The 15,998-nt window shown below is 42.0% G+C and overlaps 1 protein-coding gene across 3 annotated transcripts in view; it reads left to right on the top strand.

Moving 5' to 3' along the window:
- GMDS (GDP-mannose 4,6-dehydratase) overlaps positions 1-15,998 on the top strand; it is a 697,044-nt gene that overhangs the window by 244,932 nt on the left and 436,114 nt on the right. The window lies entirely within an intron of this gene.

Here is a 15,998-nt window from a genome sequence, read left to right as displayed (position 1 = left end):
TATATATTATATATAAAATATATAATATATAATATATATAATATATAATATATATTATATATATTATATATAAAATATATAATATATATATTATATATTATATATAAAATATATAATATATATAATATATATTATATATATCGTTATGTCTCAATAAAACTGGTATTTTTAAAAAGTAAGACCAAACAGCTGTGTGAACTGTGGCAACAGATAAGAATGTCAGTGTTGCCCCACCTTGCCTGCGCCCGCCCGGAGCCAGCGGTTCTCCAAGCACCCAGCATCCTGCTAGACGCGCCGCGCACCGACGGAGGGGACATGGGCAGAGCAATGGTGGCCAGGCTCGGGCTGGGGCTGCTGCTGCTGGCACTGCTCCTACCCACGCAGATTTATTCCAGTGAAACAACAACTGGAACTTCAAGTAACTCCTCCCAGAGTACTTCCAACTCTGGGTTTGCCCCAAATCCAACTAATGCCACCACCAAGGCGGCTGGTGGTGCCCTGCAGTCAACAGCCAGTCTCTTCGTGGTCTCACTCTCTCTTCTGCATCTCTACTCTTAAGAGACTCAGGCCAAGAAACGTCTTCTAAACTTCCCCATCTTCTAAACCCAATCCAAATGGCGTCTGGAAGTCCAATGTGGCAAGGAAAAACAGGTCTTCATCGAATCTACTAATTCCACACCTTTTATTGACACAGAAAATGCTGAGAATCCCAAATTTGATTGATTTGAAGAACATGTGAGAGGTTTGACTAGATGATGGATGCCAATATTAAATCTGCTGGAGTTTCATGTACAAGATGAAGGAGAGGCAACATCCAAAATAGTTAAGACATGATTTCCTTGAATGTGGCTTGAGAAATATGGACACTTAATACTACCTTGAAAATAAGAATAGAAATAAAGGATGTGATTGTGGAATGGAGATTCAGTTTTCATTTGGTTCATTAATTCTATAAGGCCATAAAACAGGTAATATAAAAAGCTTCCATGATTCTATTTATATGTACATGAGAAGGAACTTCCAGGTGTTACTGTAATTCCTCAACGTATTGTTTCGACAGCACTAATTTAATGCCGATATACTCTAGATGAAGTTTTACATTGTTGAGCTATTGCTGTTCTCTTGGGAACTGAACTCACTTTCCTCCTGAGGCTTTGGATTTGACATTGCATTTGACCTTTTATGTAGTAATTGACATGTGCCAGGGCAATGATGAATGAGAATCAACCCCCAGATCCAAGCATCCTGAGCAACTCTTGATTATCCATATTGAGTCAAATGGTAGGCATTTCCTATCACCTATTTCCATTCAACAAGAGCACTACATTCATTTAGCTAAACGGATTCCAAAGAATAGAATTGCATTGACCGCGACTAATTTCAAAATGCTTTTTATTATTATTATTTTTTAGACAGTCTCACTTTGTCGCCCAGGCCGGAGTGCAGTGGTGCGATCTCAGATCAGTGTACCCTTTGCCTCCCGGGCTCAAGCGATTCTCCTGCCTCAGCCTCCCAAGTAGCTGGGATTACAGGCACCCGCCACCATGCCTGGCTAATTTTTGTAATTTTAGTAGAGACAGGGTTTCACCATGTTGCCCAGGCTGGTTTCGAACTCCTGACCTCAGGTGATCCGCCTGCCTCGGCCTCCCAAAGTGCTGGGATTACAGGCTTGAGCCCCCGCGCCCAGCCATCAAAATGCTTTTTATTTCTGCATATGTTGAATACTTTTTACAATTTAAAAAAATGATCTGTTTTAAAGGCAAAATTGCAAATCTTGAAATTAAGAAGGCAAAAATGTAAAGGAGTCAAAACTATAAATCAAGTATTTGGGAAGTGAAGACTGGAAGCTAATTTGCATTAAATTCACAAACTTTTATACTCTTTCTGTATATACATTTTTTTCTTTAAAAAACAACTATGGATCAGAATAGCCACATTTGGAACACTTTTTGTTATCAGTCAATATTTTTAGATAGTTAGAACCTGGTCCTAAGCCTAAAAGTGGGCTTGATTCTGCAGTAAATCTTTTACAACTGCCTCGACACACAGAAACCTTTTTAAAAATAGACACTCCCCGAAGTCTTTTGTTCGCATGGTCACACACTGATGCTTAGATGTTCCAGTAATCTAATATGGCCACAGTAGTCTTGATGACCAAAGTCCTTTTTTTCCATCTTTAGAAAACTACGTGGGAACAAACAGATCGAACAGTTCTGAAGCTACTGTGTGTGTGAATGAACACTCTTTTGCTTTATTCCAGAATGCTGTACATCTATTTTGGATTGTATATTGTGTTTGTGTATTTACGCTTTGATTCATAGTAACTTCTTATGGAATTGATTTGCATTGAACACAAACTGTAAATAAAAAGAAATGGCTGAAAGAGCAAAAAAAAAAAAAAAAAAAAAAAAGAATGTCAGTGTTAACTATGTTTTTAAGAAAGGGGAGTAATATCATCTAGCAAAATTGGGAGAGGAGATTTCCTTATCTTTCACAGCATATTACCCTTGTCCTAATTCCTGTCATTCCTTTTTGTTTGTTTTTAAAATTTATGTTCTCATTTTATTTTTTTTTGTGTTTCTGATGTCTCTAATGGATCTAATTTTTTTAAAACTATATTCTGCCTCCAGTTGAGTCCAACTATATTTTGTTGGTTGTTCCTCATTAGAATATTTGAACTTGTAAATTCCAAGACTGTAGCAAAATCTTCATGCCACTGTATCCTTGCCAAGAATCAAAGGAAATCTTGTGCAAACTTTTAAGCTAGTCTGCCATCTTCTACCTGAAATTCTAGGTTTTGTAGAAATAACTTATATTTTAAATACTAGATCAGCTTGTTTTTACATCTTTTAATATCTTTCTGAACAATTGCAGTTAATTCATTATCTGCATTTTTTTTTTTTTTTTTTTGAGACAGAGTCTCGCTCTGTCACCAGGCTGTAGTACAGTGGTGCAGTCTCGGCTCACTGCAGCCTCCAACTCCCTGGTTCAAGCGATTCTCCTGCCTCAGCCTCCGAAGTAGCTGGAATTACAGGCATGCACCACCATGCCCTGCTAATTTTTGTATTTTTAGTAGAGACGGGGTTTCACCGTGTTGGCCAGGCTGGTCTCGATCTCCTGACCTCATGATCTGGCCGCCTTGGCCTCCCAAAGTGCTGGGATTACAGGCATGAGCCACCGCGCCTGGCCTATTATCTGCATTATTTAAAATGGCTTGGGATAATTAGAATTATTATCTTTATTACTTATTGCTTGTTGCATGTCTTATCTATTTGTACTTTTTTGGCTGAAGTATTTCCCAAGTAATATCTTGCATTGGTTGTATAATTTCTAAGTCTTTTTGTTTCAAAAAAAAAAAAACAGTTTTCCTTTATTTTTACACTTAATACAGCTGTCCCTTGGCATCCATGGGGGATTGCTTCCAGGAGCCTTCTTGGATACCAAAATCCATGGATGCCCAAGTTGCTTATGTAAAATGATGTGATATTTGCAAACAGCATATATACATCCTGCTGTATTTTTCAAATCGTCTTAGATAACTTATAATACCTAATACATTATAAATGCTATGTAAATAATTGGTACACTGTATTTTTAAAAAGTAATACTTTTTATTCTTGTATTGTTATTAAAATTTTTTCTGAATATTTTGAATTGTGGTTGATTGAATCTGTAGCTGCTGAACCTATGGATACGAAGGGCTGACTGTTAATATTTTGTTTCCATTCTGGGGTTATAATCCTTTTCCTCAGATTTGTGTAATTATTGCTCTATACTTTTTAGCATTTAGAATTGCCTTCCCTGTCCCTTCCTTCCTCTTCTTTTCTTCCCTCCTTTTCCTTCCTTTCCTTATTTCTTACTAGTGAGCTCATAGTGACTTTCTTTTTATTATTTTATTTAGAAACTCTACCAGGAGTTTGTGCGTAGATGATCTGTCAATATTCTTATCTGGTGTTTCATGGGCTGTTTATCCTCTTGGAAGTTTTTCATTAGGTTGATGATTCTTTCTCTTTAATTCAATTGTTTTCACAGCTATGATAACTCCTGGATATGACATTTATGTTTCTCATTTGTTCTTTCATTATTTTTCCTTTACATTCTGGAAGGTCACTTTCGGATCATTTTCTAAATCAAGATTTGATCTTCCCCGATGTTTATTTGTTTGCCTAAGGTCTCCAGTGAGTAGCTTCCCTAAGTAACTGGTTTTTCACTTCCTGTAGCTCTTTCTTGGTACTCATTTGCTCTTCCTTCTTCATAGGCTTCTTGTACTGCCTGTGAGAGGCAGTATCTTTGCATTTCCCAGAAGATACAGAGGAAAAGCCATTTCCCCTGCCTACTCAGCTTGGCTCCTATCCCATTTTTGGTCTTCTTCCAGTGTTCATTGACCCTTCATAGCCTGCTTGTTTTTATAGAGAGGTATAAACTGATCAATGTGGGTAGTTGGCAGGTGCCCCTCGATGCACTTGTGGAAGTCTCTGTTTGCTGTCTCCCAGGGGTCTCTGCTCAACAAATTGGCCAGTGGAGATGAACCTCACTAGGGTCCACAGGCCAAAAGTTGGCCTTCCCTTCCAGGTGTATTTCCTGGGAACAGACAAGAATCATGACCCCTTTAGGAAGCCACCACAGGGGTTGAGGAGGACTTTTCTGCACACTGATGATTTCTGTCCAAAGCAGAGGTCTTAGAGATGTGATGTGAAGTCCTCACATCTTTTTTTTTTTTTTTTTTTTGAGACAGAGTCTCACTCTGTCTCCCAGGCTGGAGTGCAGTGGCGCGATCTCAGCTCACTGCAGCCTCCGCCTCCCAAGTTCAAACAAATCTCCTGCCTCAGCCTCCTGAGTAGCTGGGACTACAGGCATGTGCCACCACGCCTGGCTAATTTTTGTATTTTTAGTAGAGATGGTGTTTCACCATGTTGGCCAGGATGGTTTCCATCTCCTGACCTCGTGATTCGCCCACCTTGGCCTCCCAAAGTGCTGCGATTACAGGCATGAGCCACCGTGCCCAGCCAGTCTTCACTTTCTCAAGAAAACCATCAATAACTGAGACCTATTCCTTCCTCAGGTCTTAAGAAGCAGTTATCAGAACCAACTTTGCTATCTGCCAGCACCTTCCCTCTTTACCCCATCCCTTCCTCTCCCTGGCTGTCAGGGCACATTGAGTAGAAGGAGGGGGCTGAGAATCATCAGCGCACTAGGAAATACCATGGCCGTTCCCTCCTCTCACCAAGCTAAGTGAGGTGGGCATCAGAAGACTTACTTGGAAAATTCGATGGTGCTTTAAAAACAAAAAAAAGACTAGGATCTTACTCCTTAGTTGGAAATCTGTTTAGGTAGTATGGAAAACACTGTTGGTTGTCTGTCAATTTCTGTTTTTCTCTTCTGAGTAGTGGAATTCTCAATTTTTGTCTGAGTACATGTCCTCAGACATGAAGAACTACATTTTTTAGCTCCCCTTATACCTAGGTGTGGTCATGTGACCCCCTTCTAAGAAATCACTTTTAGGTAGAAATGATGTGTGCAGCTTCTTAGAAGAATCCATAAAGTAGAAGGGAAAGAATCCTCTTGATGGGAAGGTGCATGTGATGGCAGGAATTCTGCCAACCATTTTGTACCAAGAGTTGGAAGCCATATGATGCAGAGAGTGGAGAAATATATAGAAAAAAATAACGTCCCTAGTAATTGTTAGGATACTACGCTAGCCCTTCCTGTCTACCAGCAGACTTATGTAAGTGAAAGAGAAATAAACCTTCATCTTATTTAAACTTCTCTAGCTTTTCTATCACTGTTACATGAGCTTAGTTCTAATAGAGGTAGTCTACTAAAGCAGGGAAGAAGAGAATGGGAAGAGAAATGGCAGGGCAGAGAGAAAGGACAGCAGTGGAATAGCCACCCCCTGTCTCTTAAAAAGGTACACTACCCAGAAGATGCACTCCCAGTGAGGAAACCCCAGCAGCTGGACACTGTAAGCTGTGGTGTTGGCTGTGCTTGAAGCAGTTGTTGGGGGCAGGGAGTGTGTGAGAAGAGGCTGTCCCTTGGTACCAAAGTTATAGAAGAAGGAGAAAGAGGAAGGAGGAAGGAAGAGGAAGGAGGAAGAAGAGGAAGGAGGAAGGAGGAGGAAGGAGAAGGAGAAGGAAGAAGGAGAAGAAGAAAAGAAGGAAAGAAAGAAAAGAAAAGAAGAGGCTATCCCAAAGCCATGTTTCTCCCTCCCTCAGGGAACTGTGCAGTGGTACAGCCTTCCCCTCCACCCCCAGGCTTTTGCAGATCCAACCTCAGCAAAGCATGCTTGAGTTAGCATGTGTCTATTTGCCACCTAGCGACCCAGCTGGGCATTGTTAAACAAAGAAGTAGAGATCACCAAAAAGAAGGAAATGTAACCTCAGGCAGTTAAGCAGGACCAGAAAGAGGGAGGTGTTCCCAGAACCAGGTTCAGCTTCTCTTCCCAGTCAGTGGAGAGCCTGGCCCTTCCCAAGCCACGTGCCCTGAGCCATAGGACTGGCTTGCATTAGAGTGGTGATGTCAGAAAGTAACCAGGAATGTCTTGGATCTGCCTGCATGTGGTTGAAGGTTCTTCTTAGGAGAAAGAGTATTTGACAGTGCAGCTGGGGGCAGTGGTGGAAGATTAAATGCTTCATGTGTTTATTTCCCTAAGTGCAGGATCTCTAGTAAACCTTACGCAGGTACCCATGGAAATGTTAGTGGGGATGGAGTTGATTTTGTTGTTGTTGATGTTCTCTCTGAGACAACACAGGGATGGAATACTGTGGACAGCCACTCTCTATTGGAGTTTTTGATAGAATCCCTAAGTGTGTTGGTTTGCTTCCCATCTTCTCCTTCTTCCTTACTCTTTTTGGTAGAGCCCGTGCACTGGTTAGGGCTGGGGTCACAGGCAGCCTGTGTCCAGTCAGAGCTGTAGCTAGCAGGGGAGTAGACCTGGAGGTGTGGTGCAAGACTGGTCTTCCCATTCCCTCTCTGTCACTGTGGTCCTCCCTTGTACCCCACTGTAAACGATCTGTGGCACACCACCTACCCTCCCAATTACATGGTGAGCCGTGTTCTCCAGGCATTGCCATGGTGGCCCCTCAGTTTCTGCTGCCCCATTTCTCCCTGGCTGTGGTGTACAGCCAGGTTGCTGCTTACGGCTTGCAGGTTTTTAGGGGTTTGTAAGGTGCCTTCGTATAAGGTTACTGCCTCTGTGTTGTGTTGATGCTAACTAAGCATGGATTATTTTTGTGTGATCCAATCATACATGCTTTATAGTGTTCAAAAAAGTTCTTTAGTTTTTCCTTTGTTGGGTGTTCCCTTTTCTGTTTCCTGGAGCTGCTATTGACATTTTTCTTAATTTTATATTGCTTTAGTGATTTCCATATGACTTTTTTAAGTAGGAGAAATAAATGTGAGTTATCAGTTTTTCTTCTTAAAAGTGGGACTATGTTGTGTCTTTGCAGGCCATGTATCCTCTGTGTGCCCTTCCTCCCAACCTATCCAGTGAAACTCAGCTTAATGCCACCTCCTTCTGGAGGCCCCAGGCTCCCAGAGCATATATACACATACTTGCTAAAGTCCTTTTTCTCTGCGTACCATATGCCCATACTTCTGATTGTGCAGTAAACAGATTTTAATGTTATTATTGCTTTGCATCTATGAGACCCAGATATATCATGGGTTCCTCAATGACAAAGTTTGCGCCTCATTTATCTTTCTGTTCCCAAACTCAGCACAGTGCCTGGCCTGAGTAAATGGTTCATAAATGTTTGCTGAAGAGTTATTTATGGCCTGCCTTCTTGATGCTTTGTGAAAATTAAAAGCTTGCAAATTATGGAATATAGCATATCATTTCCCTCATGGGAAAACTGAAATACTAAGAATTAGTTTCAGGAGTGATGTTAATATCACCTAAGAGTATAGCCTTCTACTTTCACATACTAACTTTCTATCATGATTGTATATTTGTTTTGGTTGAGAGAATTGTAAAGGGGTTTGTGTCTGTGTGTTTTGTTGATATAATATTCTAAATGTTTTTTAGCATAAAAAGAACAAGAAAATAAAGGAGACAATGTGACTTTATCTTGGGAGCCACATCTAAGTACAAATACAAGGAATAAGAAAATTATTCAGATTCTTAACTATTCTATGAACTTATAAAACCAGTTCTTAAATGCCTCCTTTGCAGGCTTCCTTGTAAGTCACTACACCAAAGCAGTTGCTGTAATGGAACATGTTAAAGGCTACTGTCTTCACTTCCTTCAAGCACTAGAAAAGTGTGGTGGGAGGTGTGGAGTGGGTGAGCAGAGGTGGGCAGAGCCCCATGGAGTGGGAGACCTCTCGTCACCGTCCCGTGGCACTGGGAGAATATAGGAAATTTGCAGCTAGAGCTAGCTTTTTAGGCGAGAATCCACTCACATTCCATACGTGGCTGATGATAAGTCTTTGTCTGGATTTTTAAGTTTCTTTTGAACTTATATAAATCTTTACTTTTTCTGTCCTTTTTTTTTTTTAGAGAAGGAGTCATTAAAGATTGAGGGCTGGAGAGTAAATGTTAGGATTAACTTAAAGCTCTGCAAACATTTATAAAATAGAGCTTTGTGAGGAATTGGAGAATGAGGAAATAATAATGAAGCACGGCCCTGAAGAGATAGAAACAGAGCTTCCGTCGCACTTTTTTGTTTCTTGCCTGAGGATCATCTTTTACTTTCCGTAGTAAGATTTTCTTTTTTCTTTTAGCAGCTGCCTTCGGCAGAGGTTTATTGAGCATCTAGCAGCTGCCAGGCCCTCTACAGAGGTGTTGTCCATACACATGTGGAATAATCACAGACCTTGCTCTCAGGAGTCCACAAGTCAGAAGTGTAGGGTCTTCTATTGCAGCTGATAATGTAATGTTGAAAGTGATAGAGGAAAAGTTACCTAATTCAGGATTGAGGGATTAAAAAGAAGGATGAATTGGTCAGGAATTCCCCCACATGACTAAGGCAGCAGTGAAACTAACAAAACCAGGAGCCAGCATAGAAGCGAGAATACCCATACCCTCGGAGAAGGAAGAGAAGTTTGGTGGACTGGATATACAGTGCAGTGTGGGCTGGGCAAGGCTGGGGCAAGGGAGAGGAGATGGGACTGCATCCAGGTGACAGAGCACTGTGAGCGTTCCCGAGAGAATCTAGTATTTATTCTGTAGGAAAAGCAGCTGGACGATCTACTCACATCTGTGGTGCTGCATCATTTTCCCTTTAATAGTTCTTTCTTTTCATTCATAAACTATTTCAAATATAGTCCTATTGAAATGTCACTGCGCTTTTTGCGGGAAGAGCAGGGGATGTGTTGGTTGGGACAGAGCTGGTCATTGGAATACCAGAGGAAGCCTGTTCATCTCCTGTAGATCAACACACTCAGCAGGAAAGTAAAGAGCAGCTTCTCTTTGCCAGGCACTGGCTCTCAGTGTTTGGGACCTGTTGGGGAACAAGGTAAGCCCTGGTGGGGAGTACATTCATGACTGAAGACAGTAATACTGAGTAAATAAGCCAACAGGCCAGCACGTTATATATTCTTTTAGAAGATGATGAATCCTGTAGGCCAAGGGCATTGGGAGTGCCAGGGCAGAGGCAGTGTGGGCATGGGTCACAGAGGCCTCATTTGGAAGGCAACATTTGAGTGAAAAGCTGAGTAAAGTTGCAGGTGGTAGCCATGCAGATTTCTAGGGGAAACATTTTAGGCAGTAGGAACAGGTGCTGCAAAGCCCCTAGGTCGGGAACATGCCTGGTGTGTTGAGGAACAGCCTGGACGCTGATGTGGGTGAATAGGCAAGAGGATTGGCCTGGGAAAATGGCAGTGGAGCAGAGAAGACCTGAGGTTAGCCTGAAGAAGGGGAGGGAGGAGTGGATGATCACCAGCCTTGCTTCAGGTGAGGTGGTGGCCATGAAGAGCAAAGGCCAGAGAGATCACCAGGTTAGTGAGGAGATTTTAGACAGGGTGAGATGGAGAGGCTCGCAGAGTGCCCAGTTGAGGGCCAGTTCGTTGTGTAGTGTGAGTCTGGAGCTCAGCAGAGGTACTGGGCTAGAAATACCCCTTGGGGAATACTGAGAAACTCAGAATATATGCTCAGGTACAGCTGCCCTAACAAAGGCCCACATACTGTGTGGCTTAAACAAAAGGCATTTATTGTCTCACCATTCTGGAGGCTAATGTCCAAAACTAAGGTGTCAGCAGGGCTGTGCTCCCTGTGAAGCAGGTGGAGGACTCCTCCCATGCCTCTTCCTCGCATCTAGGGATTTGCAGCGATTTGGCCTTCCTTGCCGTGGAGCTGCGTAACTCCGATCTGTCCTCATCTTCACATGACATCTCCCTGCGTCTTTGTGTCTGTGTCTTCTCTCCTCACAAGGACACCAGTCACGGTGGACTGTGTGCCAACCCTACCCCTGTATGACTTCATCTTATCAAATTACATCGGCAGGTACTCTAATTACAAATGAGATCACATTCTGAGTTGCCAGGGATTACGACTTACACATGTCTTTTCTGGGGGGACACTGTTCAATCCCACACTAGGCAACGTGAACGAATCCCTGGATCCAGAAAAGCCAGTAAAGAAAACAGAGAAAGAACAACCATAGGGATCAGAGGAGAATTTGGGCAAAATGAAGTGATCAAAGTCCTGGGGAGAGAGAGAAGTCAACACTCAGGGAAGTCAGGAGCACATAGTCCTAGAAAGGGTATTGGACTTGGCAGTCAAGCCTATCATTGGCCACCCTCCTAAGAGCCTGGTCACAGGAGACCAGCGGTTACTGGTGGTAAAGAAGGGAAGCAGCCAAGCAGGCTGTTCTTTCTAAGGTGTTTGACAACGAAGTGAAGTGGGGTGGGTGACGATGTGGGGAGTAGGCCAGGTGCGGGAAAGGAGATGGAGCTTTTTAGGGGGGCCCTTGAGCACTTATGTGAGACCAGAAGAAGAAGTTGAAAATGCCGGAGCTGTGGAAGAGCCTGGGAGTCGGGGCCTGGGAGAAGATTGGTCCTGGAAAGGAATAGGGACATCTCTCCCACTAAGAGGCAGAAAGAAGGGAAGACTGGTGGAGTTATCCAAGTACAGCATTTGAGAAAACTTACACTCCAGTGACTCGTCTGTTTTCTGGGTGAGGTAAGGGGATAATCTGCTGGAGAATAAGAGGAATAGGAAGGGGTAGGAACATTGAGAGGAGGGGTAGAGAACCCAAAAGGGAGCTAATTAAAAATATGTGACATGACTGAACACTATACTGACTAATATTACAACATCCTTACTAATATTAACATCCACAAGTTGATAATGCCCACTTAACACCCATTTTTTGGCAGCCAGAGAGTTAGAATAGAAGGAAAAACAAACAGTTGGCCAGGCACGGAGGCTTATGCCTGTAATCTCAGCACTTTGGGAGGCCAAGATGGAAGGATCACTTGAACCCAGGAGTTCGAGACCAACTTGGGCAGCAACATGGTGAAACCCTGCCTCTACCCAAAAAAAAAAAAAAAAAAAAAAAATTAGCTGGGTGTGCTGATCTGCGCCTGTAGTCCCAGCTACTCTGGAGGCTAAGGTGGGAGGATTGCTTTAGCCTGGGAGGCGGAGATTAGAATGAGCCGAGGTTGTGTCACTGCACTGTAGCCTAGGTGACAAGATACCCTGTCTCAACAAAAAAAGAATAAAACAGAAACAATTGATAAGGGGTTGACATTTGTCAGGGGGTATGTTCCACTATGTATTAGTAAGAATACAGGTTAATTGACTGATCAACAGAGAACCAGCCAGATTACTGAAAGAAAGTGGAGACAACATCTGAGCAGAAGGTGAAGTCAATGGAGAATTTCCTTTACACCAGAATGTGGCTTTAAGAGGTCACAGTGGAAGGCCAAAGGGACAGGGACTTGTTAGGATGGGATGGTGGTGGTGGTGGCGCTGGCTAACATTTCTTTCTTTCTTTCTTTTTCTTTTGAGACAGTCTCGCTCTGTCTCCCAGGCTGGAGTGCAGTGGTGCCATCTCGGCTCACTGCAAACTCCGCCTCCCGGGTTCAAGCGATTCTCCTGCCTCAGTCTCCTGGGTAGCTGGGACTACAGGCACGTGCCACCATGCCTGGCTAATTTTTTATATTTTTAATAGAGACGGGATTTCACTGTATTAGCCAAGATGGTCTCGATCTCCTGACCTCATGATCCACCCGCCTTGGCCTCCCAAAGTGCTGGGATTACAGGCGTGAGCTATTGCGCCCAGCCTATGGCTAACATTTCTTAAGCACCTACGTGGAAAATCTTCACAGTTGCCTTGTAGGGTGAATAATATTTGTATCCATCTTCTACATATGAAGAAACCAAAGTACTAAAAGGTTCAGTGCCATGTCCAAAATTGCACTCCTGCTAAAAAGTAGAGCTGGGCCTGGCCCCAAGGGCGTATCTTCAGCCCCTCACATTGGATGGGCTCCAGACCAGGGAAGGCAGGGCCAGGCTGGACAGGGGTCACAGAGAGCAGCTAGCCAGGACTGTGATTGTGAATCTCCAGATGAGGGTCAGGCCGAGGGGTAGCATCAGAGAGGAGTGTTTGGAAGGGAGTGTACCAGTCTTGGTTTGTTGTGGCAGGGGACCCTAGGAGGAGTTAGTCATCTAGTGCCCACAGTGTTCTAGGTACTCAGAGCTTTTTTGCGTTTCAAAGATTAAACAAAGTCTTTTGGATTTTTCCTTACAAATCTGCAGAGTGAATTTTCTGCCTCTTGAATTTAAATGTAAAGTGTCACGCTGGGTGAAAATATGAACATGTGAACACAAAGCCTTTCTTAGCCTTTCTTCTTTGGGGATCTCAGGGTTACCCTCTCCCCTCAGAGCGAACTCTTGATCTCTCTCTCTTTTTTCCCTGACCTTGACCACATACCAGCCTAGCTGTTCTGATGTAGGAATTTGCACATGTAACCTTCTCTTCCATTAACAGCCTTTTTACCAACTCTCTGCTTCTCTTCCTCACACCAAGAGTATGCCCATTTCTTAGCTCTCGGATTCTAAAGTACTTAGCCCTATCTACTTCTTTTCTTGGCCTTAAATGTCTTGGAAAGTATTGCATTAACCACCAGATTGTAACTTGTAGGACTTTCCTAAATTCCCATACCCCCATGACCTTCCACTATGCCAGTTCTGTCATGTGGAATAAACTTGTGTCAACATTCTCCATTCCCAGCGTCAGGATCATTACTGTAAGAAAAAATGAGCATGGGCTCATGCCCCCTGCAGCTCTGAGTCCTTGCTGACTCTTGGAAGTCCTCTGTAATCCAAGAGGGCCAGCCTTTCTGCTCTTACTGCTTACTGCTCCCGGCATAACTCTTGACAAGTGCAGCTTGCCCAGATCAACCTGGGGTTTTCTTAAGCTTTTTTTTTTTGGTTCTCACCTGTGTTTTTTTCCAAACCATTTATCTATATCCTATTCATCTCTCAAAGCTAGCTAACAAACATTCAAAATATTTCAAAATCCACTTCTCATTTTAAAATATTGATTTATTTTCTTTTGTTATTTTTTAAAAACACTGTTTTTAAATATTGTTTTTAAACATTGACAATACTTAAGCCTATCAGGCCCTGCTTGCCTGTTTCTACAGTTCAAAATAATTCTTTCTTGTTAAATACACAGGACATGGCATTATTACAGATGGCATGCATGTTCCAAAATTCACATGGAGGGTTATTCTACCAGGAAGAACATGCCTTTGGGGTTAGCTGGATAGGGAGCCCAAATTGGAGCACACTCTGGAGCACCCTGGGTTTGGAGCCCCCCCTCCCCGCCACCGCCAAGAAGGAGCTCTTTCATCCTAAAGGGAGGAGATGAGGGTGGGATTGGGCTGGAGAAGGGGTACAGTTGCAGGGAGGATATATTATCCCATTCTTTTTTTTTTAACTTGTATATTTATTTAGCTTCAGCCTGAATCACGTAGGCTTATATGAAGTTAAGCCACTATTTACTATATTGTATCTAAGAGAAAATATACTCTGAATTATGAAAAACCATCATGAAAATATACTCTTAGAGGCAACCTGATTCTAAATCACAACCACCTTGTTTTTAGAAAAAGTGAAGCATCATCTTGGTGTTAAATTGCACAGAAAATTAGGCTACCAATTCTGTATCTAGCTTGTAGTTAAAGAAAATAGTATATGTTATAGAAAATAGTAAAGAATGCATATGGGGGGCTGTGCATATGCATGTATGTGTATGTGTTGTTGGTGGTTTGGTTGTTTTCCTTATATTATTATTTTTTCCTTGGTGTTAATCCCAGTTCTGTTGCTTACTAACTGTGACCATAAGCAAGCTCCTTAATTGCTCTGAGCTTTAGTTTTTTTTCGAGAGGTAAAATAAATATAATAGTAGTCCCTGACTCACAGACTTGTCATAATACTTAAATGGCAGAGTGCATGTAAAGCACTTGGCCTAGTGCCTGGCACATGGCAAATTTCAAACTTAAATTACTATGAAGTAGACTACAACTGCTTCTTCAGTGCCTACTACATTTCCATTTTTATGTTTCATTCTTTTGCTTAGAAAAGCTTTACCATATTTAAAAGTACAATCCAACGTCCTCTCCCTTTCCTGCTTTTTTCCCCCATAGTTCTTATCACTATTGAACTTACTATATATTTCACCTCTTTATATTGTCAGTTTTCTTCTCCTCTCACTAGAATGTAAGCTCTAAAAGGCAGGGATTTTTGCTTGTTCCCTTCACGATTGTGTCCTGGTGCCTAGAACAGTTCCAGGGCCTTAGGTGTTGCACTATAAATATTTGTTGAATGAACAAAAATACGACTATCAAGTGATAGTTTTGCAAATACTCAATGTGTCTTAAGCAAAAACTGAAAAGAGTAAAATGAGAGAAAATTCCATACCAATTGAGAGACACAGCAATTTTCAGTAGATTTTAAACTTTGAGTGTGTTTTAAATGTATGTATATAAATAGAAAGGAAGAAAAAAAAAGTTGAAAAAAGGTTTTAAAAATTCCTTTCCCACATTTAGACTCAGTCTTTTTTCCCTTGACACAAATAAGAAAAATATGAATGGGCTATCTTTTTACATCTTTATACTAATGTTCTCTGGTGGTTTCTCAAGTCCCTTTTCTGCCCCTAACTTCTGTGTAGTAGGGAAGCTTCTAGCACAGCTGGCTCTGGCTTGTGTAAGCAAACTCACAGAGCACTACCATGTCACTCATCACAGAGGGTACAACGTTGCCTCAAACAACAAAACCTCTTCTGGCTCAACTACTGGTTTATTGTGCTTTTGCAGTGTGAAATAAAGAGAATAGTGTTTACAATATCTCCTTTGAAAAAATGTTGTCTCTTGCTTCTTAGCTTATTTACCATCCTTCTTACCTCCCTTCCCTACCCAGCCCCCTTACTCTCATTCTGTGTAGCTTAAAGCTAAAAAAATTTTGAATAATGGGCTGGAGATTATCCTGGAAGAGAAATTGCTCTTACCAAATATCCCTGACAGCTCCCCAGACCATTAAATTAATAGCAATGAGTGGAGAGATAAGCAAAACTAATGGCATGCTTAAAGCTTTGTGACAGAGGTTTGGAGTCATCATGATTCTCAGGGTCTCCTGAGATCACTCCTACAGCCCTCCTTTCATTTTCATACTGTAGTGTTTGATTATGTAAAGTCTACCTTCACAGAGAAGTCTGAAGATTAGCTATTAATACAGCTTTGTGATAATGTAGCACCACATTCTTAGAAACTTAAGACAACTTTCTTAGGTATTTAATTCTTAATATATTTTCTGCCCTCTTTAAGGTAGTGAAAGACTAGGTTTCATAGGGAATTCACAGATGCAAGTTCTGGGTCTTTGTTGATGGTAAGTTTAGAAGCCTTATCAGTTTTTTCCCTGCCACTGTACCACGTATCAGCCTCCAGCATTGAGGGAAGCACACTGTTTTCGTATTAGACTTGTCCAGACGGCACTGGTACTTCCCTGGATAGTTAACCTGGAAAGAAGCAAGAGTAATTTGAGGTAGGGAAAG

Source organism: Pan paniscus, chromosome 5 (genome assembly GCF_029289425.2).
Source record: "Pan paniscus chromosome 5, NHGRI_mPanPan1-v2.0_pri, whole genome shotgun sequence".
NCBI lineage: Eukaryota > Metazoa > Chordata > Mammalia > Primates > Hominidae > Pan > Pan paniscus.
This window is presented reverse-complemented; position numbering and strand designations above follow the sequence as displayed.